The sequence below is a fragment of the Mobula hypostoma genome, chromosome 1, assembly GCF_963921235.1.
Source record: "Mobula hypostoma chromosome 1, sMobHyp1.1, whole genome shotgun sequence".
In the NCBI taxonomy this organism is placed as follows: Eukaryota; Metazoa; Chordata; class Chondrichthyes; order Myliobatiformes; family Myliobatidae; genus Mobula; species Mobula hypostoma.
The window spans coordinates 110,259,184-110,285,695 of NC_086097.1; the positions used below are offsets into that span (position 1 = coordinate 110,259,184).

Below are 26,512 nucleotides of genomic sequence, written 5' to 3' on the forward strand. Positions count from 1 at the left end.
CTTTGCTGTCCAGATGTTCCAGAGTTGAAGAGCCAATGTGATAGCATGTTCGCAAAACACTTCATCACTGTGGATGTAAGTTCTGGTCTATAGTGCTTGGATTTTAATTTACAGCCCCTCTTAAAGAAGAACCCATCACTGACAATGATGCATATGTCTCAGCCAGGGGTCCCACAATTTCTGCTGTAACTTCCCATAACGTCTTCGATGTACCAGATAGGGTCCTAGAGTTTCATCTACCTTTGAATACAGTGGGTCCGATCTCACATAGCAATGAGTCTGAGTACAGGAAGGAGGGAGTCTAGTGGCATAGTGTCAAGACAGAAACCTCTCTCTCAATGTTAGCAAAAGGAAGGAATTCACTGACTTCAGAAAGTGGGGTAGGGTACACACTCCTGTCATTGGCAGTAGTGCTGAGTTCCCAGAGTTAAATATCGCCAACAGTTCATCCTGTTCCAGTCATGTTGTCACTGTAGCCAAGAAAGCACCTCTACATCCTCAGAATGCTAAAGAAATTTGGCATGTCGCCAATGATTCTTAGCAATGTGCCTCAGAAAACATCCTAACCAGATGCATTACAGCTTGGTACAGCACTGTGAACAAAGCCCAGGAAATTGTGCAAGCCAACCATTGACTCTGTCTACACTTCCTGCTGCCTCAAAAAAGGAGCCAGTCGTTCTCACCTCTCCCGTCAGAGAGAAAGTACAAAAATTTGAAAGCTGGTACCACCAGACTCAAGGACAGCTTCTAACCTACTGTTCATAGACTGTTGAATAATCCTCTCATATACACTTAAATATAAATTCTTGATTTCCTAATCATGATGCTTGCCTTTATTTGTTTACCAACACTGCAGTTTCTCTTTAGTTACTACATCATATTCTGCTTTCTTATTACAATCCTGATGGAAAAAGAAAACAGTTAGTGAAAAGGATTGCAAGGGGTTACTGGAAGATTGGCGGATAGCTAATGTTGCTCTGCTGTTTAAGGCTCTAAAAATAAATCAAGAAATTATGGGCCAGTGAATCTGACATCAGTAGTGGAAAAGTTATTGGAAGGTATTCTCAGGGGCCGGTTATGTGAGTACTTGTATAGACATGGACTGATTAGGGAAAGTTAGCAAAGCTTTGTGTGTGGTAGGTCATGTCTAACTACCTATAGAGTTTACCAAGGAAGTTGCCATGAAAGTTGATGAAGACAAGGCAGTTTATTTTGTCTACATGGACCTTAGCAAGGCTTTTGATGAGGTCCCGCATAGGATGTTGGTCAGGAAGGTTCAGTTGCTCGACATTCAGGATAAGGTAATAAATGGGATTAGACATTTGCTTTGTGGGAGAAGCCAGAGATTGGGAGTAGATGGTGCCTCTCTGACTGGAAGCCTGTGACTAGTAGACTGCAACAGGGATCGGTGCTGGTTCCTTTCTTGTTTGTCATCTATATCAACGATCTGGATGAAAATGTGGTTAATTGGATCAGCAAATCTGCAGAATACACCAAGACAGGGAGTTTAGTGGTCAGTCAGGAAGACTATCAGAGCTTGCAGCAGGATCTGAACCAGTTGAAAAAATGGGCTGAAAAATGGCAGATGGAATTTAATACAGACGAGTGTGAGGTCTTTTACCAACCAGGACCAAGGTGGATCTTACACAGTGAGTGTTAGGGCACTGAGGAGTATGGTAGGACGAAGGGGTCTGGGGATGTAGGTCCATAATTCATTGATAGTGGTGGCACACATAGATAGGGTTGTAAAGAAATCTTTTAGCACATTGGTCTTCATAAATCAATGTATTGTGTACTGGAGATGGGATGTTATACTGAAGTTGCATAAGATGTTGGTGAGGCCTAATTTGGAATATTGTGTACAGTTTTGGTCAACTGCCTACTGGAAAGATATAAATAAAGTTGAAAAAGAGAAGATTTACAAGGATGTTGCCAAGTCAGCAAGGCCTGAGTCATAAGGAAAGATTGAGTAGGTTAGGACTTTATTCCTTGGAACATAGAAAACTGAGGGGAGATTTGATTGAGGTATAAAAATTTATGAGGGGTACTGATAATGTAAATGCAAGCAGACTTTTTTCACTGAGTTAGGGTGGGACTACAGCTAGATGTCACGGGTTAAGGGTGAGAGGTAAAAGGTTTAAGGGAACATGAGGGGAAACTTCTTCACAGGGGTCGTGAGAGTGTGTAAATGATGCGTGTGAGTTTGACTTCATCAGTTAAGAGAAATTTGGATAGGTACATGATGGAGGGCTGTGGTCTGGCTGCAGGTTGATGTAGTCCCATTAAATGGTTTGGCACAGACTAGATGGGCTGAAGGGCTTGTTTCTGTTCTGTGCTTTTCTATGGCTCTCTCTACCTGCATCTGGACAGACGGCAGTTGATTCAAGGTAGTCAGTGTTGCTTCATGCATGGGAGAACCCTTACAAATAACTGACTTTATTGATTTAATAAGGCCTTTAATGAGGTGTCACGTGGTATGCTGCTCTGGAAGGTTAGATCACATGGGATTCAGGGAGAGCTGGTGAATTAGACGCACAAATGGCTTGATGGTAGGGAGCGGTTTCTCAGACTGTAGGCCCCTGACTAGTGCGATGCCTCAGGTTGATACTGGGCCCATTGTTATCTGTATCAATGATTTGATTAAGAATGTACACAGCGTGGTTGGTGAGTTTGCAGATGACACTAAAGTAGGTGGTATAGTGGACAATGAAGAAAGTTATCAGAAATTATAGAGGGATCTTGATCAGCTGATGAAGTGGGCTGAGGAATAGCAAATGGAGTTTAATACGGATTTGCAAAGTATGGCATTTTGGAAAGTTAAATCCGTGTAGGAATTTCACTCAGGTTGGTGGAGAGTTTTGTACAAAAGAATGACTTTGGAGTACAAGTACATGGTTCCCTGAAAGTGGAGTCATAAGGTAGACAGAAAGCTTTTGGCATGTTGGCCTTCATAAGTCAGGTCATTGAGTGTAAAAGTGATGGAGTCATTGCATTGTGTGGTTGTACAGGAAGCTGGTGAGACTCTGCTTGGAGTATTGTATTCAATTCTGGTCACTCTGCGATAGGAATGATGTTATTAAACAGAAAAAGTAAAGAAAAGATTTACAATGATGTTTTCAGCACTTGAGGGGACTGAATTATATGGAGAGGTTGGACACACGAGGACTTTTTCCCTTAGAACGTAGCCATTGCTCAGGTCAGAGAAGGAGAAGTCGGTGTTGGGGTCGGAGAAGGAGATGCTGTCACTGGGGTCGGAGTAGGAGACGCTTTCACTGTGGTCGGAGAAGGAGACGCTGTTACTGGGGTCGGAGAAGGAGAAGCTGATGGACAGGTTGGAGAAGGTGAAGCCATTGGATGAGCCGGAGAGTGTTGAGAGGAGCTGACATGAGTGCAGACCATGTTTCTGCTGCCAGCTACTCGGAGTCATTGGAGTTGGGGCACAAAGGCAATGTGCAGTGTAACCATGAGTGACTGTCTTGTATGTTTCTCTTGTGATCACAAGACCCTTTTGGATATTGATAATGTAAGATTCCACAGGTCCAATTCCCTTGTTTGGCAGTGAGACAGGCGATGAGGCAGCAGCAAGGACTAATCCTCAAGCCGCGGGCTTGCCAGCTGCTGTGCTCCAGGTGAGATGACATTGGAGTCAGTGTAGCGGGAAGTCCACACTCGGCTGCCATTAGCGCTGCCCTCCAAAGTTCAATCAGTAGAATGAGAGGGTGGATTCCCAGGAGCTGTACCATCAATTTGCATGTTGTTCAGGGACTTGGACCTGTTGTTTTCTTGCATACCGACGTGTGTTGTTTTTCTCTCTGAATGTTATGCACCTTGGCCCCAGAGAAATACCGTCTCATTCGACTGTATCCATGTACGGTTTGAATGATAATTAGACATGATTTGATTTTGATTTGAAAGTGAGAAGTGATCTTGTAGAGGTGTATAAAGTGCTGAGGGAGGGGCATAGATGGAATGAATGAATTCAGTCTTTTTCCCAGGATTGTACTAGAGGGCATAGGTTTAAAGTGAGAGAGGAAAGATTTAATAGAAACTTCAGGAGCAATTTTTAAATAAAATATATGAAATGAGCTGCCACAGGAAGCAATTGAAACAGGTATAATAACAACTTCCTAATGACAGTTGGACAGGTACCTATATAGGAAAAGTTTAGAAGGTTATAGGCCACATGCTGGCAAATGGGACTATCTTGGATGGGGAATTGTGGTTGGGAAGGAGCAGATGCACCAAAAGATGGGCCATGCTGTCTAGCTCTGAATTCTGAACTCAGTGAATTCTGTATGGCATGATCTTTCAGGCTGGCACACAAAATAAAAGCTTTTAACTATATTTCAGTATACAAATCAATAGTATACCAGCACCACTAGCATGAATTAAATATGGGTTTACAGACTGAAAACAGGAGGAGGAATAAATGTGTCCACATCAGGTTGTCAGACTGCTGTTAGTGGGGTACCAATGGCATTGGTGCATGGACCCCAGTTATACAAAATCTATGTTATGATTTGGCTGAGGGCACCAAATTAAGATTTTGAAGGTTGCTGACAACATAAAACCGAGTGGGCATATGATCAGTAAAGAGGCTGCAAAGGCTGTTAGAAGTTTATAGACTGAATGTATATATCTAAACTTTACAATGTGGAAAACACGTTATCCATTTTGGTTGTAATGCTAGGAATATTTTATGGGAAATATAGATGAGAATTGGATGTCCTCATACACAAGTGTGAAAACATGCAGTTTCAGCAGACAATAAGGTGAACTGTATGTTTGCTTTCATTCCTTGTAGATTTGAGTACAAGAGAAAATATGTCTTAATTCAATTGTACAGGGCTTGGTGAGACTACACCTAGTGTACTGTGTATAACTTCCTGCCTTCAAACCTCAAAAAAGGCATAAAATAAAAGTGTGGATCTTCACTGGACGCTTCTTTAGGTCAGTCATGTGGGAGCGATTGAGTAGGCTAACCTTCATTGTCTAGAGTTTAGAAGAATAAAAGGTGACTTCATTGAAACTTGCAAACTTCCTAGAGGATTTGCCAGGGCAAATACTGGGAAAACCTGCTAGCAGAATCTAGAATGGCAGAGATGTTGGGACGGCGGTGGTCACAGTCTCAAAATCAGGCTTGAACCATCTTACACTGAAATGAGAGCTTCCTTCCCTCAGCAAAGTGGTGAATCGTTGGGTTCTCCACCCAAAGGGCTCTGCAGGCATATATTTCACAACATAATTTTCTTCATAGTGAAGGAATTGAGGACATGGGGATAGTCAGAAACATTGTGCTTATGATACAATATCAGCGACAATCTTGTTGAATGGCTCAATGGTGTCGAATGACCTAGCACGGCTGCTGTTTCTGATGTTCTTTTGTTGTCCTGAGATGGAGAGTCTATTGGAGAAAAAAATGTGATAGGGGATTGCTGATGTGCAATCTGTGAGGAGGAACCTATTGGATCTTGTATGAAGGTAAATCTCTACTGCCTAATAGTGTTGGAAATATGTAATGGAGTAATTAATACCAGGAATCTGTGCCATGACATCTGCAAATGGTAATTCATTATATGGAATCTATAGTAGGGATTATATGAAGGGGAATCTATGATGGGTAATTTGGTATGAAACGTCTGTGATGCTAGTTCCACCATGGGGAGACTCAATGCAAAAGCTTTGGTTGGGAGCTTGTTATTTGGAGTATATATTATTGTGTCTGTGGTCAAAGATTTGTATTAGGGGAAGTCCAGAACGAGGGGCCACAGTTTGAGGATAGAGGGGAAGCCTTTTAGGACCGAGATTAGGAAAAACTTCTTCACACAGAGAGTGGTGAATCTGTGGAATTCTCTGCCACAGGAAACAGTTGAGGCCAGTTCATTGGCTATATTTAAGAGGGAGTTAGATACGGCCCTTGTGGCTACGGGGGTCAGGGGGTATGGAGGGAAGGCTGGGGTAGGGTTCTGAGTTGGATGATCAGCCATGATCATAATAAATGGCGGTGCAGGCTCGAAGGGCCGAATGGCCTACTCCTGCACCTATTTTCTATGATTTTTTTCTATGTTTAGGCAATTGGGAGTGGCTTCTTTGCTCTAGAATTTGTGATGTGGTGTGAAAGTCTAGAAATTGAATTTATAAAATTGAATCATTGCTGTTGAGTGTGTTTAATGTCTGATGATGAAAAGGGAATGGGAACATGCCTTGGATAAGCAATGATGCGAGATCTGAGAGATATTCGCCATGAGGTAGCCATATTTGAGAATTTGTGACCTAAGTCTGCGGAAGATTTCCATACTAGAGGTAATCATTGTGTGGGGGGTGTGGCGAAAAACAAAATGAAACTATGAATGTGATCTCCAGGGCTTTCAGGATGTTTGCTTATTTATAGAGATCTGCAGAGGTTGTGGTTTAATCCTTGCAACTAACTGCAAATTGGCAAAAGAGGTTTCAGTGGTTCCTATAGCGGTCAGTTTCAGTAAATTGGCTGAAGATGGTAATCTACTAAAAAGTTGCCAAAAAAAAGCTTGTAGACAAACTGCAGAAACAAAATATTTTAATAGATTAGCCATTGCTCTGCAAAATGGTGCCACAGCCTCAGAAAATGCTATGAAGGTAATTTAGTGATTATATTATCCCCTGAAATCAGAACAACTTCGTCTGTAATATAAATCTGCACTTGTGTATTTGCTGCTTTCTAAAATAAATTCAGTAAGTCTATTTTAAAATCTCCTCCATCAACTGCCCATCCCATGCAGCTTGCATCTTTAGTTTGCTGAGTGCTGGTATCCGGAGGCTGTGCTGCCAAGCTGCCAGTCTGCAGCGTCACACCTTACTGCCTTTAAAGATTGCCCTGCAGAGACAGAGGAAAATGGCAATTTTTACATGATGCAGTCTGGCAACCCCTGAGATTTAAAGTCAGAACTGGTGCCAAGGATTACCCTGGAGAATGAAAGATGGAAAGCAGAGGCCCACATTTCAGTGGAAAGTGTGAGCTCACTCTAACTTAATTTCAGGATGATAAACAAGAGTGGCATAATTTTAAAATATTCAGCTTCGCTTTTAATTTTTATTTTAAATTTTTGATAACAAGTTGAGCAAATTTTTTGAGGCTTTTGCCAGAAATTGCAGTAGATTGTGAAATGTAAATGAGATGGTTATTACACCAATGTTCATCAAGCTGAGCTGGAAAGACTTCAATAGCCTGATGAATATGCATGTGAATTTGTTAATTAAGTTAATTATTCTGCTGAAAATTCATTTGTCTTCCAAGGACATTTTCAAAATGATTTTAACATGCTTGTGCCATTAGTCATGCCTATGCTATTTAAAATCATCTTTGTCCACCCATGTAACTGCAACTTCACAAACATAGTAATGTATGAATTTTGTCTTTATTTTTGTAAATTTTTTACAATTCACGAATATCTTTGCATTGTTACGTTCTTCTATGAATTTAGTGATGAATGTTTTCCTTTGTAACTGTTGCAAGTTCTCAGGGGTTATTGATTTTCACAACAAAATAGGCCTTTGTCGCACAAGAATCACTAAAGCTTTGGCTTCAGTTTGCAGCAGATTAACTTCTGAGAATGCCAAAGGGGATCATTGTGTGCAGTGACAAGCAACGCAATGCTAACGTCCCGCCCTGTGCAAGAAAAATTCAGCTCGAAGCCAACATTGGAAAAACTTGATCAAATAGCAATCTGCTTTGAACATCAAGTATTTTCTTTTGCAATGCTTGTCAATAAAAAACCTCTAAAATCAGTATTGCAGGTTCAGATATAATGACAAAGCTTGGATTTACCTATCTAATCCTATTGAATAACGACCTTGTACAGCCCAGCATCCAATCCCCTAATGTGTTTTATGTCGAATTTTGTTAAATTTCTGTAACTTTCAAAAGGAAGCCAGCATTAAGGATCAGTGAGATATCTTGCCTTTATATCAAGCAGCTGGATGACTGAACAAGGAATCAAGGACTCAGATGGCATTCAGTCACAAATGAATGACACTGTCGGCAACAAAATATGATGTATGATTTTCTTTCAGCTTCCCAGTGACTGTCAGTGCAAAATTGCAGCACAGTAGGTTTTTTATCTCAGCCCTTTTCTCAATATATATTTCTTCTCTCCTCAGCTTGTACTACCTCTGCCTCCCACACACCCACCACTACTACCACCACCTTTAATGGAACATCATTCCCGTTCCAATTCATTTTCTCCCACATATTTTCGTTTTGTTTTGGCATCTTTAAATATCGCAGTGCAGAATAGGTGTTAGGCCAATGTCTCCCTCAATACGTGCTTTCCCAGTACGTCTAATTCGCCATATAAAGTTTATAACAGCCAAGGTCTGATTAGCAACAGCCAGGCTGCTCCTGGCTGCATTTCCTTATTTACAACCGGGTCTTGTTTGTTCCCCATCCCCCAAATAACTTGAATCTGCATAAACATGTTTATATTGTTTGGCAAGAAAACATATATCCAGAATAAGAATTATCTTTTGATTACAATTTCTTCAGAAGGAATAATAAACATATAGCTGATTCACAGTAATTATATTTTTGCCAGTTAATACAGAAATAACAAATAAAGTCATCAATATTCTGAATATGTTGAAAATTTTACATGAATTACCATATTTTTTTTAAAAGTGATGAATTCAGATAAATGTCTTGTTCCATTCTGCCAAATGTCTGAAAGCTATTCTGCTGATGTTGCCATCCAACTTGTCAAATCCGCACCACCACAGAGACGTTGATACTGTAAATTACTGTGCGTTTTTCATAGTAACCATCTCACAATGTTTTACAACCATACACATCCATGCCCAAAGCCAAGATCCCATGGGATCAGGGTAATTTGACAGATTAGATCAAAATTGGCTTAGAGGTAGGAGGCAGAGCGTGAGGGTCAACTGTAGTTTTTGTGATTGAATTCTGTGACCAGCAGCATACCACGGGGATCAGTGCTGGGACCCTTGATGTTTGTTTATGTACATGAACAATTTGGATGTGAATAAGGGAGATATTATTAGGAGGTCTGATAGTAGATAAAATGGGCAGATAGAATATAATATTGAAAAATGTTGGAGGTTTGATAAGACTAGGATATACATTGTAAATGGTAAGATCCTAAGGAGTACTGAGAAACAGAGGGTCCTTGGTGTGCATGTCCGAGGATGCCCATAAAAAGCAGCACAGGAGGATAAGCACTTCATAAACATGAGAAAGTCTGCATACACTGGAAATCCAAAGAAACACACACAAAATGCTGGGGGAACTCAGCAGGTCAGGCAGCATCTATGGAAATGAATAATCAGTTGATGTTTCAGCCCAAGACCCTTCTTCAGGACTGAAAAAGAAGGGAGAAGATGCCTGACTAAAAGAGTGGGGGAGAGGAAGGTGGATAGCAAAAAGGTGATAGGTGAAACTGGGAGGTGGGAGAGGTAAAGGGCTAGAGAAGGTGGCCTCACTTTGGCACAAGAGGAGGCCATGGAACAGGAACGGAAATCAGAATTAAAGTGATCGGCCACCAGGAAGTTCCGCTTTTGGTGAATGAGGCAGAGGTGCTCAATGAAGCAGACCCCCAATTTACGACAGATCTCACCAATGTCAAGGAAGCCGGATTGGGAGCACCGGACACAATAGATAACCCCAGTAGATTCACTGGTGAAGCGTTGTCTCACTTGGATAAGGTGTTAAAATTGTATACTTGCCTTCATTGACCAGGGAATAGAATCTAAATGCAGGAAGGTTATGACACAACAATATAAAAAAAGTAGAATGTGCAGTACCAGTTGCCAAAATATAGAATGGATCTGATTGCACTGGAGAGAGTGCAGAGGAAATTCACCAGGATGTTGCTTGAGAAGGAGAATTTAACTTTGAGGAGAGGCTAGATGTCTTTTTTTGTTCTTTTGTTTGAAGCAAAGGAGGCTTTTGGGGAAATCAATAGAAGGATACAAATTTATGAGGAGCATGAAGCAGAGGGGGAACAATTTTAAGATAGGAGATTGATTATAATCATATAACTAACAATTACAGCACGGAAACAGGCCATGTCGGCCCTTCTAGTTCATGCCAAACTCCTACTCTCACCTAGTCCCACTGACCTGCACTCGGTCCATAACACTCCATTCCCTTCCTGTCCATATATCTATCCAATTTAACTTTAAACGACAACATCGAACCTGCCTCAACCACTTCTGCTGGAAGCTCGTTCCACACAGCCACAACTCTCTGAGTAAAGAAGTTCCCCCTCATGTTACCCCTAAACTTTTGCCCTTTAACTCTCATCTCATGTCCTCTTGTTTGAATCTCCCCCACTCTCAATGGAAAAAGCCTATCCACGCCAACTCTGTTGATCCCCCTCATAATTTTAAACACCTCTATCAAGTCCCCTCTCAACCTTCTACGCTCCAAATATAAAGACCTAACTTGTTCAACGTTTCTCTGTAACTTAGGATCTGAAACCCAGGCAACATTTTAGTAAACCTCCTCTGTACTCTCTCAATTTTATCGACATCCTTCCTATAATTTGGCGACCAGACCTGTACACAATACTCCAAATTTGGCCTTACCAATGCCTTATACAATTTCAACATTACATCCCAACTCCTATACTCAATGCTCTGATTTATAAAGGCCAGCATACCAAAAGCTTTCTTCACCACCCTATCCACATGAGATTCCACCTTCAGGGAACTATGCACCATTATTCCTAGATCCCTCTGTTCTACAGCATTCTTCAATGCCCTACCATTTACCATGTATGTCCTATTTTGATTAGTCCTACCAAGATGTAGCACCTCACATTTTTCAGCATTAAACTCCATCTGCCATCTTTCAGCCCACTCTTCCAACTGGCCTAAATCTCTCTGCAAGCTTTGAAAACCTACTTCGTTATCCACAACGCCGCCTACCTTAGTATCATCTGCATACTTACTCATCCAATTTACCACCCCATCATCCAGATCATTAATATATATGACAAACAACATTGGACCCAGTACAGATCCCTGAGGCACACCGCTACACACCGTTCTCCAATCTGACAAACAGTTATCCACCACTACTCTCTGGCATCTCCCATCCAGCCACTGCTGAATCCATTTTACTACTTCGATATTAATGCCTAACGATTGAACATTTCTATGTAACCTTCCGTGTGGAATCTTGTCAAAGGCCTTACTGAAGTCCATATAGACAACATCCACTGCTTTACCTTCGTCAACTTTCCTAGTAACCTCATTAAAAAATTCAATAAGATCAAACATCACCTTTCACGCACAAATCCATGTTGACTGTTCCTAATCAGACCCTGTCTATCCAGATAATTATATATACCATCTCTAAGAATACTTTCCATCAATTTACCCACCACTGACGTCAACCTCACAGTCCGATAATTGCTATGTTTACTCTTAGAACCCTTTTTAAACAATGGAACCACATGAGCAATACGCCAATCCTCCGGCACCATCCCCATTTCTAATGACATTTGAAATATTTCTGTCAGAGCCCCTGCTATTTCCACACTAACTTCCCTCAAGGTCCTAGGGAATATCCTGTCACGACCCGGAGACTTATCCACTTTTATATTCTTTAAAAGCGCCAGTACTTCCTCTTCTTTAATCGTCATACTTTCCATAACCACCCTTCTTGTTTCCTTTAACTTACTCTGGAATGCATTGCCTTGCGAGCATGATGTAGACTATTTAAGAATTATATAGATAAACACTTGAAAGGCCATGCAGTAGAAGACCACAAAAATGAATTAGTATAGACAGACATTTTGTTTAACTCCAAAATATAAAACTAATTGCAAGAAGAAGGCGAGAGCCCGGGATATAGTTCATGTGCACTTTGTTTTTACTTTAAGCAAGATGCGCACGTATCTCATGGTAGCATCATACCATAAGACCATAAGACAAAGGAGCAGAAGTAGGCCATTCGGCCCATCGAGTCTGCTCCGCCATTTTATCATGAGCTGATCCATTTTATCCTATTTAGTCCCACTGCCCCGCCTTCTCACCATAACCTTTGATGCCCTGGCTACTCAGATACCTATCAATCTCTGCCTTAAATACACCCAATGACTTGGCCTCCACTGCTGCCCATGGCAACAAATTCCATAGATTCACCACCCTCTGACTAAAAAAATTTTTTCGCATTTCTGTTCTGAAAGGGCGCCCTTCAATCCTGAAGTCATGCCCTCTCGTACTAGACTCCCTCATCATGGGAAACAACTTTGCCACATCCACTCTGTCCATGCCTTTTAACATTCAAAATGTTTCTATGAGGTCTCCCCTCATTCTTCTAAACTCCAAGGAATACAGTCCAAGAGCGGACAAACGTTCCTCATATGTCAACCCTCTCATTCCTGGAATCATTCTAGTGAATCTTCTCTGTACCCTCTCCAACGTCAGCACATCCTTTCTTAAATAAGGAGACCAAAACTGCCCACAGTACTCCAAGTGAGGTCTCACCAGCGCCTTATAGAGCCTCAACATCACATCCCTGCTCCTATACTCTATTCCTCTAGAAATGAATGCCAACATTGCATTCGCCTTCTTCACTACTGACTCAACCTGGAGGTTAACTTTAAGGGAATCCTGTACGAGGACTCCCAAGTCCCGTTGCATCTCCGAACTTTGAATTCTTTCCCCATTTAAATAATAGTCTGCCCGTTTATTTTTTCTGCCAAAGTGCATAACCATACACTCTCCAACATTGTACTTCATTTGCCACCTCTCTGCCCATTCTTCCAATCTATCCAAGTCTCTCTGCAGGTTCTCCGTTTCCTCAGCACTACCGGCCCCTCCACCTATCTTCGTATCATCAGCAAACTTAGCCACAAAGCCATCTATTCCATAATCCAAATCGTTGATGTACAATGTAAAAAGAAGCAGCCCCAACACTGATCCCTGTGGAACACCACTGGTAACCGGCAGCCAACCAGAATAGGATCCCTTTATTCCCACTCTCTGTTTCCTGCCAATCAGCCAACGCTCTATCCACATACGTAACTTTCCTGTAATTCCATGGGCTCTTATTTTGTTAAGCAGCCTCATGTGTGGCACCTTGTCAAAGGCCTTCTGAAAATCCAAATATACAACATCCACTGCATCTCCCTTGTCTAGCCTACTGGTAATTTCCTCAAAAAATTGTAATAGGTTTGTCAGGCAGGATTTTCCTTTAAGGAATCCATGCTGAGTTCTGCCTATCTTGTCATATGCCTCCAGGTACTCTGTAACCTCATGCTTGACAATCGACTCCAACAACTTCCCAACCACCGACGTTAAGCTAACAGGTCTATAATTTCCTTTTTGCTTCCTTGCCCCCTTCTTAAATAGCGGAGTGACATTTGCAATCTTCCAGTCTTCCGGAACCATGCCAGAATCTATCGACTTTTGAAAGATCATCGCTAATGCCTCCGCAATCTCCACAGCTACTTCCTTCAGAACACAAGGGTGCATTCCATCTGGTCCAGGAGATTTATCGACCTTTAGCCTATTCAGCTTCCTGCGTACTTTCTCTGTCGTAAATGTGACTGCGCACACTTCTCTTCCCTGCCACCCTTGAGTGTCCGGTATACTGCTGTCTTCCTCAGTGAAGACTGATGCAAAATACTTGTTCAGTTCCTCTGCCATCTCCTCACCTCCCATTACAATTTCTCCATCATGATGTACACAATTCATGTATTTTTACATAAAACCCGTAATGAATCATTTAACCAAATAAAGAATGTTTACTTAAACAACATATTTACAATATTACTCAAATATTAGTGAAATATTAAATACACAACACTCCTCCCTGTTTAGCTATAAAGTCCAATTCAAAATATAGAATGCATTTCAACCAGATACACAGCATACTTTATAAGAATTCCACAGCAGGGTAAATTCTAAACTGTCCCATTCTGGACTAAAGATTTAATCACTGTGAAGGCTTTCTTACTCTTGCACAAAATCAGGCCCTTCAGCCCATCTATTCAATGCTGAACCATTTAAACTGCCTAGTTCCATCAACCTGCACCCAGACCATATCCTTCCATACCTCTACCCTCCATGTTCCTGCCCAAACTTTTCTTAAAGGTTGAAATCAATTTGCATTCACCACTTGCACTGGCAACAAGTTCCACACTCTCACCACCCACTGAGTGAAGAAGTTACCCCCGTGTTCCCCTTAAGCATTTCACCTTTCACCCTTAACCCATGACCTCTAGTTGTAGTCTCACTCAAACCTCAGTGGAAAAATACCTGCTTGCATTTACCTTATCTGTACCCCTCATAGGTTTGTATACTTCTATCAAATCTCCTCTCAATCTTCTATGTTCTATGGAATAAAGTTCTAACCTATTCAACCTTTCCTTTTAACTCAGGTTCCCCAGTCCTGGCAACATCCTTGTAAATTTTCTCTTTGCTGTTTCAATCTTATTTGCATCTTTCTTGTCGATAGGTGAGAAAACTGCACAAAATACTCCAAATTAGGGCTCACCCATGTCATATCCAATTTCAACAGACCATCACAACTCCTGTACTCAGTACTTTGATCTATGAAGGCCAATGTGCCTAAAGTTTTCTTTAAGACCCTGTCTAACTGTGTTGCCACTTCAATGAATTATGAACCTGTGTACTTTGTCTAGTTTCTAGTGAGTATCTCTGAATTTGCTAATTTCTCGAGAAATTAGTGCTCATTTAATCTCTTCCATTTCCATAGCACTTATGTCATCCTCATTTTTTTTCCTTTTTCCTCTTTCAAGTTTGTGCATCTTGATCTTGGGAAGGTGCGTCTCTTATTGGAGAATCTTTTATAAATGCTTCTATTTCTCCCTCTATGATCTCAGCTCTCCTCTAGGTTTCCTCATCCACAGCATCACCTGACAAATCCTCTGTTTTAGTATCTCCATTGACTCCTTGCTTTTTGACCTTCCATTCACCCAGTTGGGCTTTGGTCTTTGCATCCGCTTTTACAAGCAACTTTCTGTCTCCTACTTGAAATTCATACAATAACCTTAATGCACGCAGAATAGATTCTGGTCCTTTATACTCAAGAAAACCGAATGCTTGCAACTTTCCAGAAGCTATTTGAGGTCTCTTCCAACTTAAAACCAAGCCACATTATACTGCCTGTTTAATATATCAGAATCTTTCTCAGATTTGTTGCCGATAAAACCTGTTTTTTTTCTCCAAAAATACTTTATTCAGAAGTATTACAAAATAAAGTTATATACATATAAAAAAAAATTTGTTGACCCTGAGTCCTAAAAAACCTGTTGTAGTCAGATCACTGCTTTCGTCACTTTCACACTTGTTCTGAGCAGCGTGGTCCTTCCTTGGTCCAACCAGAGACACAGGTGGCACCAACACCTGTTTGTCCTCTGCTGGGCAACAATTTGTGGTGTTCAACATGGAGATGGTTGTGACATCATCCAGTATCTTTATTAATTCACACTCAGTTGACTATTACAGGAGATGTGGCATGCAAATGGTGAATCAATTTGTAGTTGTCTCAGCCAATCACGCCCCCGCAATGCTAGCCCTCCTGCTTTTACCTCATACAAGGCTAATGTGCCATGTTGGTTGTTGTATTTCACTGTTACAAAAATAATTCCCACAAGACTTATTATTTCTCCAGTAGAAGCTCATAATTGGGCATCTGCAGGTTTCAGTTTAGTGTGTTTGAAATGCCAGTCAAACTCATTTTGTGCAATGACTGAAACAGCTGAGCCAGTGTTCAATTCCATTTTAATTAATTTGCCATTCACTTCTAGTGTAAGCTATATTGCTTGTCTAGTATTAGTTTTCACATTGTAAATTTCAAAGCTATCCAGTTCTTTGTCATTGTCATCATTATCAGATCTTCCATCAACAGCTTGCAGAGTTATTTTTGAAACTGCCACTTGACTTTTATTTTTTCCTCTTCCCTGTGCAATCTATTTATTTTTTCTGCCTGAAATAGTCTTCATATGTGTCCTACTTTGTTGCATTTTTTGCAAGTTTCAACTTTAAATCTGCATTTGTTTGGTGTTTGTGAGCCCCTGCCACAACAGTGACGCAATTTGCTTGGCCAGGCCGAGTTCTGTTTAAACACTGCTATTTTTTTCATGTTCACTTTCATTGTCAATAATGTCTTTATATGTGTTTCCATTGATACAACTATTTCAACTACTCTTTTAAATGTGAGTTGTGTTTCAGTTAGGAGCCATTTTAGAATGATTTCTTGTAAGGTTACACAAACTAAATGATCTCTCAGTGTATCATTAAGTCCATCACTGAACTGACAATTCTCTGGCAAATTCTTCTATTCAGCCACCTACTCTGAAATAGAATCCGCTTCTTTTTGGTTCTGCTTAAGAAACCTAAAGCTATCTGCAATCAGCAATAGTTTCAGCTCCTAATGTTACTGTATTACTTTCATGATATCAGCAAAACTCATTTTGTCTGGTTTGGTTGGAACAATCAAATTTCAAAGCAAACTGTAGGCTTTTAAACCCAAAATACTCAGCAAAATTGTTACTTGTTTCTCATTGCCTTTTCCATTTGCTTTAAAATACTGCTCAATCCATTCAGTTTATTGTATCTAGTTATCTGTAGTGTAATCAAATGTGCCAGTCTTTCCAACGTAGCAGCCATTTCTGCCTTTTTTTATTATTACACCTTTTACTCAACGTTTATGAACACATGCATTCTTCCATTTTCTGCTGCTTCTTTCAACTTGATTGCTCTTCCCTTCTGAAGAATACATGCTGCACTGCTTTTTGTTTTAACTCAAACATCTCCCTGTGCTTCAACAGGTAGGTAGTCGTCTTTGGTTCATTTTAAAAATACCTAATCACCACTGTTATGTTTTGGAACTCTAAAACATAAAACTAATTGTGAGGAAAAGACTGAAGCCCAGCAGATAACTCAGGGGTATTTTGTTTTTACTGTAGCGAGACACACATGTATCATGTGGTAGTGTCATGACGTATGCAATTCATGTATTTTACATATAACCAGTAATTAATTATTTAACCAAATAAAGAATGCTTACTCAAACAATATATTTACAATATTACTCAAATATTACTAAACAATTAAATACATACCATACTTAATGGCTGGCAAGGATGCAGCGCATCAAAGGGGTTGTTACTGTATGGGTATATGATTCTACAACATTGTAAGGATGTAAACCATGATATTGCTCACAGTAAACGAAATGGTAAATGCAGGAATATTATGCTGCATGACATCTTTGCCAAATTGGAGGACATTCATTTCAAAGCACAAGTCAAACTGTTAAGCAAACAGCTTCAGAATGCAGAGTTTGTTTGTTACCGGACTCAAGTGGCACTGAACAGAAATCCAACAAATTCTTCCATATTTTTAAAGCATTTTTCTAGCTGGTACTACTACTACTTCTGATCATGATGGTGATTAATTCATTCATAGCATTCATTAATGATTGGACACAATACATATAGAAACATAGAAACATAGAAAATAGGTGCAGGAGTAGGCCATTCGGCCCTTCGAGCCTGCACCGCCATTTATTATGGTCATGGCTGATAGTTTGAGTGATTATTCAAAGAAATAGAAAATCTATAACAAGCTCATGTAGAGATATACAGCAAGTGTCACTACAGAAAATGGGCAATCCTCTCCTGTGGACAGTTCCTTTATAACACCATAAGATATAGGAACAGAATTAGGCCATTTGGCCCATTGAGTCTGCTCTGACATTTCATCATGGCTGATCCATTTTCTCTCTCAGCCTCAATCTTCTGCCTTCTCCCATATTCCCCCATGCCCCGACTAATCAAAAATTTATCAACCTTTGCCTTAGATATACCGAGTGACTTAGCCTCCACATCTGTGAATTCCAGATTCACCATTCTCTGGCTGAAGAAATTCCTCCTCTCCTCTGTTCTAAAAGGATGTCCCTCTATTCCTCCCACCATTGGAAATATCCTTTTCACACCCACTTTACTGAGATCTTTCATCATTTCAATAGGTCTCAATGAAGTCTCCCCTCATTATTCTGAATTTCAGTGAGTCCAGGCCCAGAGATGTCAAACGCTCTTCATATAATAAACCTTTCAATCCCAGAATCATTTTCATGAACCTCCTTTGAACAATCTCCAATGTCAGCACATCCTTCCTCAGTTAAGGGGCCTAGCTGTACCAAAACAGATTAGGTTTAAGTTGAGAAGGGAGGTTTAAAGGGTATCTGAGGGGCATTTTTTTCACACAAAATAATTGGTATCTGGAATGTGCTACCAGAAGAGAGTCTGAGGCAGGAACATTTCCGGACAGGTACTTGAATGAGCAAAGCCAAGAGGGATATGGAATTAATGAAGGCTGGTGGGTTAGTACTGATGGGCAATATAGTCAGCGATGATGTGGTGGGCCAAAGGTCCTGTTTATATTCTGTACAACTATGATTCTAAAATGATTTGTTGTGTTACAATCCTATAAGGTGGTAGATAAATAAAGGGATACAGAAAAATAGTTTATATTTTAGTTACTTCACAAAATTTATTACTTGAGTAAGAACATAAAATGTTCAAATTACACCGCAGGTCAGGTCAGACATTATCTGCAGTTAATACTTCAGATGAATGAGCATTTATTAGGTATGGAAAAGAGAGTGAAAAGCGATTGAGTGAACAAAGGAAATGTCTATGATAGTGTGGCGAACGAAGGTGTGTCTGGGTGGCACAGTGCTTTTGGATCCACCTAGTTAATAGGTGAATTAGAGCAGTTTGAGAACACAGAAAAGAGGATATGCTGAAACTGAGATGCAGAGGAGGGCATTTGCTGGAAATGTGAAACTAACGAGCATGCTGGGAGTACCCAGCAGATCAGGCACATTAGCAGTGAAAGAGAAATGGAAATAATGCTACTGGATTAGATGACTTTATGCAAGTAATATTGAGTTCAGACACAAACAGGATAGCTTGTAATCTGAAATTGTTGAATTCATTTTCATTTTAATTCTTCATTCCACAGCCACTCTGACCAAATGTTAAAAGGCCTAAATGGATTACATATGACAAAGTTATTTCCCATGGTAGGGGAGTCTAGGACAAGAGGGCACAACTTCAGGATTGGAGGATGTCCATTTAAAACAGAGACGCGGAAAAATTACTTTAGTCAGAGGGTGGTAAATCTGTGGAATTTGTTGCCCCGAATGGCTGTGGAGGCCAAGTCATTGGATGTATTTAAGGCAGAGATAGATAGGTTCTTGATTAGCCAGGGTATCAAAGGGTATGGGGAGAAGGCATGGAGTGGGGATGACTGGAAGAATTGGATCAGCCCATGATTGAGTTGCAGAGGAGACTCGATGGGCAGAATGGCCTACTTCTGCTCCTATATGGTTTGGCCTTATTCCAACAAAGCCCAAAATACTGTCGGCTTGAGTAAAAGCACGTTGTCTATCCTCTCAGCATGTTGCAGCCATAAAGGCCCAAAGTCGATTTCAACAGTTTATGATAATCAGCCTTTCCTTTTGTATAAGAACTGGGCAGTTCAGGTGTAATGACATCCATCTGTAATGTCTCATTCTCTCCATAGATACGACCTGATCTAGTGTGTATTTTCAATTCTCACTTGTTTTAGATTTCCTGCAGCTAGTCTGTTCCACCTCTTGTAATTCTGGCATCTCCTTCTTAATTTTTTCATTCATCTTTACCGAGATGGTTCCAAAAGCTGTTGTTACAATCTGGACAACACTGGTTTCATCCCTAGCATAGACATTCACTTTTAATTATTGGTCTACCTGTGAGTTAGGAACAAGTTCAAATCTAACAAAAAAAAAACAAGTTTTTTGAATGCCACATGCATTAGTTAGCAACATTTATTTCATCTTTAGATTAAAAAATGGAAAAAAGGTACATTTTTAAATATTCAGAATACATGAATGTCTCAATGTAACAGAACAAAATTGCTGTGTTTTTACTGAACATGGTAATGTGGGGCAGCATGGTAGCGTAGTGGTTAGCGCACTGATTTACAGTAGCGGAAACCCAGGTTCATTTACTACTGCTGCCTGAGAGGAAATCTGTCCATGGGTGCTCCCGTTTCCTCCCACAGTCCATAATACTTATTGTAATTTCTATCAATCCCAATATGGGTGAAGCCGTACAGGAATAGTGTGAAATTCAAAGCAGCACACACAGAATACTGGAGGAACTCAGCAGGCAAGGCAGCATCTATGGAAAAGAGTAAACATCTTGGGCTGAGTTTTGTGGCAGGGACTCAGCCCGAAACATGGACTGTGTACTCTTGTCCGTAGGTGCTGCATCAAAACTCAAGGCTATTGATGGCCTTGAACACTGAAGGAAGTATTAATTGGAGAGCTGAGACACAATCTGACATTGACTGGACTGTATGACTGTCTGGACCACTGCTGAGTACTTTGCTCTCCCAATTTCCTCCTATACTACATCCTTCCCAGACTTCCTCTTGGAACAACTCAGCCCAACAAGCCCCATTCCCAGTCAGTGCTCAACGTGTTTCCTCCATGATCTTCATGTTCTGCATGTAAACAACAGAAAAGGAAATTTGCTTGATAATGTCTACTTAATTTATTTTGTTTAGAGCTGCAGCACAGAACAGGCCCTTCTGGCTCAACCCAGCAACCCACCTACTTAACCCCAACCCAATCACAGGACAACTTACAATGAGCGAATAACCAGCTAATGGGTACATCTTTGGAAACGGAGCACTCAGAGGAAACACATGTGCTCACGGGGAGGTCTTACAAACCTCATAGATGCAGCAGTTGTACAGTTTCCTTTACTCTGACCTGCTTAGGCCTTTGATATCTGGTGTTAGTCTGATCTACCCAGTGGGAACTGAATGTATTCAGGTCACACACTGATATTACATCTTATTTAACTTTGTACTACTGAAGTACTGCAACATGAAGTACCGTAGAGTAGAATTTATGCACTTGTCCTGACCATATTCATATTCCTTATGATATAGTCAGCTCCATCTTGGGTACTAGCCTACAAAGTACCCAGGACATCTTCAGGGAGCGGTGTCTCAGAAAGGCAGCATCCATTATTAAGGACCCCCTGCAACCAGGGCATGCCCTTTTCTCACTGTTACCATCAGGTACGAGGTACAGAAGCCTGAAGGCACACACTCAGTGATTCAGGAACAGCTTCTTCTCCTCTGTCATCTGTTTACTAAATGGACATTGAATCTTGGGACACTACCTCACTTTTACAGTACAGGTGTCCCCCGCTTTTCAAACGTTCACTTTACGAAACCTCACTGTTACGAAAGACCTACATTAGTTCTCTGTTTTCACTAACAGAAGGTGTTTTCACTGTTACGAAGAAAAGCAGTGCACAATAAAAAAAGGCAGCACGAAAAAAATCAGCACACCGCACGCCCCGAGCAGCCACTTTCCCCTGGATTCGGAACGGCATTCTTGTCGGCATTGCTTTAACACATGCCTGTGAGCAGCCATTTGCAAGATGAGTTCTAAGGTATCGGAAAAGCCTAAAAGAGCTCATAAGTGTGTTACACTTAACGTAAAACTAGACGTAATTAAGCATTTTGATCGTGGTGAACGAAGTAAGGACAAAGTGAGTTTGGCTTGTGGAAGTTGACGAAGATGATGTTGAAGAGGTTTTGGCATCCCATGAACAAGAACTGATAGATGAAGAGCTGATGCAATTGGAAGAGGAAAGGATAACAATCGAAACCGAAAGAGTAATGATAAAGTACGACTTTAATTTTGAAAGAGTACGTCGGTTTAGGGCATATTTGCAAGATGGTTTGAGTCCTTACAAAGAACTGTATGATAGGAAAAATGCGCGAGGCTAGCAGTCAAGCAAGCCTTCCGCATCAGCCACAGCAGACATCAAACCTCGACCTTCGACATCGAGGCAAGCAGAGGTAGGAGAAGATGACCTGCCTGCCCTAATGGAAACAGATGACGATGAGATGACACCCCAGTGTCCCACCACCCCAACCCCCAGGCCGCAGATAGACAGCCGATTCGCGGAGAATGCAGTGGTAGCCAGGAGCCACACAGCACATCTTTAAGAAAAAAGCCGAAATAAACATGCTAATTAATTAGGTGCCGCCCGGCACGTAATTGTCGACCCAGATCAGAGGCGATTGCCGATTGCAGGATTAATGTGTTATTTGGCATGATTTGGTATGTTATTTTTGGGTCTGCGAACGCTCACAAAATTTTCCCATATAAATAAATGGTAATTGCTTCTTCGCTTTACGGTATTCCGGTTTACGAGCCGTTTCATAGGACCGCTCTACATTCGGATGGCGGGGGAAACCTGTATTTCTGTTTTTGCACGTTTTTTTAAAATCTATTCAATATACGTAATTGATTTATATGTTTATTTTTATTTATTTATTTATTTTTCTCTGCTGGATTATGTATTGCATTGAACTGCTGCTGCTCAGTTAACAAATTTCACATCACATGCCAGTGATAATAAACCTGGTTCTGATTCTGATTCTGATATAGATGGAGGTTGCTCAGCCCATCATGTCAGAGTAATCCTATATTTCATTCTCCCCTGCCAGGTTTCTTGTTGTTGGGGTGTATTCTGGAGTTAGGGGATAAAGCAAATATTAATTTCAGCAGCAACCGGTCTTCAGATTTAAATATGCATTCTGGACTGAGTTTAAAACACAGCTCTGATCAATGACCTAACTGGAGCTGCAGACTGGTGTTGATTGCAAACCAGGAAACACTCTTCACCTGCGATGTCTGCATATGCATGAATGCAGCCAGAGAGGCAATGGTGATTAACATTCAATCTAGGGTATCTGGAGTGTTGGTGTGAAGATTTAGGTGTTTGAAAATTATGTGTAACTCAAGTGAAGCATTGTCAACCCAAAGTATTGAAGTAAACAATATCACTGTAAGCACTGAAACTGTATGGAGTTACCATTGATCTTAAGGGTATAAAAAATGTGATATACTTTGAGATTAGAAGGTCTCTTCTTCCAAAAGTGTCTCCAGTATGATTAGGAAAAACTTCTTCACACAGAGTGTGGTGAATCTGTGGAATTCTCTGCCACAGGAAACAGTTAAGGCCAGTTCATTGGCTATATTTAAGAGGGAGTTAGATATGGCCCCTGTGGCTAGGGGGATCGGGGTTATGGAGGGAAGGCTGGTACAGGGTTCTGAGTTGGATGATCAGTCATGATCATAATAAATGGCGGTGCAGGCTCAAAGGGCCAAATGGCCTACTCCTGCACCTATTTTCTATGTTTCTATGTTTCTATCTCTGCTTGTGTGCTGAATAAAGACTTCTATACCCACTAGCTTTGGTGTCTTTATTCACAGTCACAACACTGCAATGTATTTACATGCCCATCAACTTGATCTGAATTGACCTACCACCCAACTACGTGTGTACACAACAGCAAATTTACAGTCTCCAATTAACCAACCAACTAGCATGCCTTTGCAGTGTAAGAGGAAACTGAGGTGTGTGGTGGTGGAATTGGGGGGGGAGGGGTGGATTAGAACATTGAACTACACCAATAACTGTGTGAGATCACGCCCTGAAAATGTCATTGTCCTTGACTGAGGTGAAGGGAAGATACAGTCATTGCCAGCACTTAAAATATATTAACACTAATACGAATTCAAATGAAAAATATTCAGATTCATCAAAATCTGTGTAAAATCTTTGTGGCTTCACAAGTCTGTCCTAAAGATTTTGGCTGAAATATTGATAACAAAAGCTACGAAGTAAGCTTATTTACAGGGAGATGGACATTTCAGAAATTGTCAAACTGACCAACCTTAACTATTTAGGTATTCCAAGCACATCGAAAGCATGATGAATTTCTCTAACACATTCATTTCAATTGAACCAAGCACATGAACATTCACTGAATGCCATAGTTTGCCTTTCTAAAATATCTCAAAGGGCTCCACGTGAATCATCGGTTATTTTGTAATCGAGCAGTTGTTATCTTCTACATAGCAAGATCCCAGAAGGAGTGTGATCATGCCATTAATTCATGTCTGCTTATAATTTAGAACATGTTTTACGCTGACTGACAGAGAATTGATAATCTTGTTGATCTTTCTGCTATTTTAATAGGTAGTTTAATTTTATAGGGATGCTGACCTAGCTAAATTAACAAGGAAGTCTCGCATGTGTGCCTGCACACTCATTTTTACATCAGGTCATTTTAAAATTCTGTGTATTTTTGTGGAGAAAGAAAATTAAAGATACCAAATATGCTGGAGGATATTGTTCCATTCACATCTTCATGATAATATTTTCTTTTTGAATTCCTCTCATTGTTTTGCATTTTTGTATGTTCCTCATGCCAGAAGGAGAAAACAAACTCCTACCTTTCCAATGATTAAGAGGAAAAGATGAACAAAATGCCTGCTCCAGCTCTCAGTAAGGCAGAACACGCAGAGTGTTTAGAGCAAGAGCGGGCAGAGCTTCTGGGAGATGTACAGACAGCATGTTTCAGATATGCAGAGTCGAATTCTTGGCATTCATCAAAGCTCGCAGCAAGAGTACCAGATTGTGCCTGTGTCCTCTTCTATATACTTGTTACAATATCAAGTAATTAAGTGAAATAAAATTATGATGCAGTTTGTTGATGGTCTAAATCTTATATTACCACCCAATAGTTCTGGTGAACACTTTAGTAACCTTGATAAAGATTCTTTGGGGATCTAAAGTTTCTGGTTAATGCAAGGAAAGAATTACGTGGATAGTAATTGTCAAATTCAAATTATAAGTTAGTTTATCTATAGAACATTTAAAGTGAACCTCATCGACTTTTATACTCCGGTTGCATCAAAGGCATGGATTACTTCACACATTCTGTTACAATGCTGATGCCACCAATCCGCATGTAGAATTAATGGGATTCATTCCTGTTAATGAAATGTCAATATATATACAATACCAACCAAAGATTATTTCATAACTAATGGCAATAGCATTAGATCTGTCATTTTAATGCCCAGTATATGATCAAAAATTCCTTGACTATTCCTCGGTCATTCTATATTTGGTTTTATCACTACAGATTTGTTGAGCTGAATTACAGTTAGCCAGGATTGATCATGGCATTCAAACAGAAATGCTATTTAAATATTGACCAGTGATAAATTTGAAGCTGTAGCTATAATATTCTGCAATTCTTTTGGTGCCCAGGATGGATGCATAATACATAATTTTCAGGATAGTCCAAAAGAAATTCTTAGGCACATATCTCATGTGCTCCATGACACAACTCTTGGTTAATCTTCAGACTTAAAAGTATTGTGTGACATTTATAACTGCAATGTTTTTGTCAGAGGGGCTATTCTGAGAACCGCTTGCTAAGGGAGACTGTAGGACTCTAACACAGTAAAGCCAATTCTTTGGTTGTGGCTCCCAAGTGCAAGGTTGCATGCCAGAATACAACCACATAATATCACCCCTAGCAATATAACAGGAGAAGTGGCAATCTGCCCATTATTCCTTTAATTTATTTTAATGAATTACCTGAAACAAAGCAAGACATCTTCTACATGTTTATAGTAAAGGAATGAAAACCCAGAGGCATTTAAGATATGGAACATAAAATGGAGAACATATGGTTTTCTTCCAGCTTAGAATCTGCATTTTTAATTTTAATTTATACTCACAACTAGATTTCCAGCACCAAGTGAAATTCACTGAATGCAGAAGCATTAACTTCTTCATTTGGAAATTTTTTGTTTAACAAAAAACAATCCATTATATTGATGTTTTCACTTTGTGTAAGAATAAGCTTATTTCGCTGATGTTTATAATTATTCTGAGTATTATAGCTCAAATGATCTGCAGGGATGATTTTTTTTTTGTGAGAAGCAACACATCAACCACAATAGCTCTCAAGTCTGCCCCAAGAATTCTGCCAAGCTGTCAGAGGACTCCAAGGAGAAGGCCTGACTGGCATCATCCTTCAGCTGCATAAAGGAAAATGCCTGGCTTCAGACCAGCGTAGTTACTAGATTGACAACAGAGCCAACCTGCTCAAAAAACCATAGCCAGCCAACTAGATTAGTGTGATTCACTAAAACAGACTGTATGCTATCCAAGAATTGTCAGAACCCCGAGCCTTTAGAGCCTTCATTTGTAGTGGGCTGTCTCAAAGTGTGCTATGGCTTCTGGCCCTTTCACTAATGGGCCAGAATTATATTTCACTAAAATATAATCATATTCTTTTTTATGTGCTGTACTGTAATGAAAATAAGTCTTTGAACAATCCTCATGGGACAAAGAAAGATCAGCAAGGCCATGCATATTTTCATCAGTGAAAGCAGTGCAAAGAAGATGCATCCCATGCTGCAGAGGTGCAACCTAGGGTTGCAATGTTGCTTCTTTGAAGTCTTGCATGAATAGCGTTTGTCTAAACCTGCCAAAGTGCATCTTGTAACCCATTAGCTGTAAATTATATTTTTGTTTATCAAATGATATAATATAGTAAGTTCTTCACAACAATCTGGCAGGGGTATCCCATT

At 40.3% G+C, this 26,512-nt stretch overlaps 1 pseudogene; it reads right to left on the minus strand.

The window, feature by feature from the left end:
* Positions 1-14,654: 14,654 nt before the first annotated feature.
* The window catches only part of LOC134342814 (RNA-binding protein 25-like), a 46,575-nt pseudogene continuing 34,717 nt past the window's right edge, over positions 14,655-26,512 (minus strand).